Here is a 2,468-nt window from a genome sequence, read left to right on the forward strand (position 1 = left end):
GGGGATGCAGAAGCCCAATCCAACTCATTTCTGAGGCTATTTGATGCAGAATTCAAGAGGAAACAAGGGGAAAGCAATTAGGAGTAGAATAGTAACGTGCTTTAGATTATATTCTAGAGAGAGAAGCTCTCTCTCCTCTCTAGAATTAGGGTAGATTAAGATAGATTTCTCTTAGATTTAGGTTTAATTGCTTGTTTTGATTTAGTTTCCTTTACCTTTCCTTGTTCCATTGCTTTAATCTTCTTAGTCTTCTTGTTAATTTTCTTTTTATGTCACTTTTATATTTATGAACGCTTTGTTGAATTTAATTTCTATTAATGAAATTTGATGTTTCTTTGTTTATTGTTGCTTAATCTAGTTGTTATTATTGTTTTCTTGCATTTGGTAGCCATAGATTTTATATTCTTGCAATTTTACCATGCTTTTATTTTATGTCTTCCAAGTGTTTGATAAAATGCTTGGTTGAATTTTAGAGTAGATTTTGATACTCTTGACTTGTGATTGAGGACTTAAGTCCCTTGAGATTATTGATGTCCAGTTTCATTAGTGATTTAGGGTTGTTAGTTGGTTCTAAGACCAATTATGATCACTTCACTTAACCCTCTGATATTAGAGGACAACTAAATAGAATTAACTCTTTGTAATCACCATATTGTGGTCAATAGTCCAAGATAGGATACCTTGACTCTTAATCCTTGCTTTGAGTAGCTTTTAGCATTTACATTCCTTAGTTGTTGGTTTTATTTTCTTGTCTCTTATTACAAAAACCCTAAAATACTTCATAGCCAATAATTGAGCACTCGATTGTGATTTCTAAGGAGAGCGACCCGATATTAATACTTCCGATTAATTTGATTTGTATTGTGACAACCTTTTAAACTTTGATTGAGAGTTAATTGTTGGTTTGAACTATGCTTACAACAAAATTCCTTTGAGAAATTTATAGACCAACATTTATCCTCCATCATTCGCGTAATGACGCCTTCTCAAAACCCTTGTTTGCTGGAACAGTTAGGAATTGATGTTTTACTACTGCTTGTATGTTAATGATTTATGCCTGCAGCTGTTTCCTATGTGAAAACTATTTGTTTTTATTTGATTGATGTTGCTGAATCAAGCAGAAGGTCTATGAATTATCATTTAAATTGTTCACTACGTGTTTAGTATGTTATATACTGATAATTGTATTTGACGGGAGATTCTAATTATAGGAGACAATCTATCAAATTTTCTAAAATCTTAAATAATTTCTATTGTTCATTGAATTCTAGGGGATTCAGGCGGGGTTACTCTAATTGGTTTGGTGTTTTGCACAACATAATTAAGTTAGAGTATTTCTGTTGTACTACATACAGGGTGTGTGTATTTAAATTTAAATGGTATGATCCCAGTTTGTGACAAGGAACACGAAAGCATAAGGACTACGATATCCGTAACACCCTACCACTTTAAGCCTTACCTCTGACTGTAAAGAAAAGGTCAACAAAGTGTCACGATAGTTCTAAAACTCTTTACAATAATATATAATCAAGGAATATAATATACTAGAAGCCCGATAAAAAAATAAAGCTCAATGACACATAAAATAGATATACAAAAATGCGAAGCGTTCACACACGATAGTTAAAACGAGAAGGCACGATATACGAAGCATAAGTTAAACAAGGTATATATATATATATATATATATATATATATATATATATATATATATATATATATATATATATATATATATATAGTCAAGAGGAACTAGTCTTAACCCGCAGAGTTTAGACCGACTAGTAAAAATAGATACAACAGAGTTTTTATAAGTTAAAACAGCTAACATCCTATCTCTCAAAGTTTAAGCCTCTAAGACAACAAAATACAATAACAAAAATGAGAGAACTAATAATAAAATAAGGTACAAAACAAAGTTGAATCATCCTCCGCTCTATCACCACGTCAGCAAACTCATAGAGATGGGTTGCGACCTATATCTGAAAAATAACAACAACATATGGTATGAGAACCAGAAGTTGTCAGTATGGTAACAGTGCTCAATAGAAAAGATATAAGGTTCTAGAAAGTCAAAGACAATCCTAGAGCTTTACATCGGTACAAGTATTCAAGCTTAGAAAATTATAGAAATTAAACCATAAACAGGGTAGTCTAACTTAGAAAATTTCTAACTAATACTAGTTACCGCTGTCCCACGATCTTCACCAACCTACCACAGCCTTCACTCTGTACAGCCAGGGATATAGTGCCCTGCTCACTATCGTCTCCTGGGATATAGTGTCCGACCCACTCTTAATCTTGGGATATAGTGCCCGACTCACTCATGCGGCAAAGAAGGTTATGCGAGCAGGATACTATCTCATCCCTCACATTTGAACGTAGGCGGGAGACTACCGCAGCCCCTTCGCCAGCGCTGCTACCTCGACAAGAAGGATTCACTACCGTCCTTGCCTGAGGCGCGCAGC

Source organism: Arachis hypogaea, chromosome 1 (genome assembly GCF_003086295.3).
Source record: "Arachis hypogaea cultivar Tifrunner chromosome 1, arahy.Tifrunner.gnm2.J5K5, whole genome shotgun sequence".
Taxonomy (NCBI): domain Eukaryota; kingdom Viridiplantae; phylum Streptophyta; class Magnoliopsida; order Fabales; family Fabaceae; genus Arachis; species Arachis hypogaea.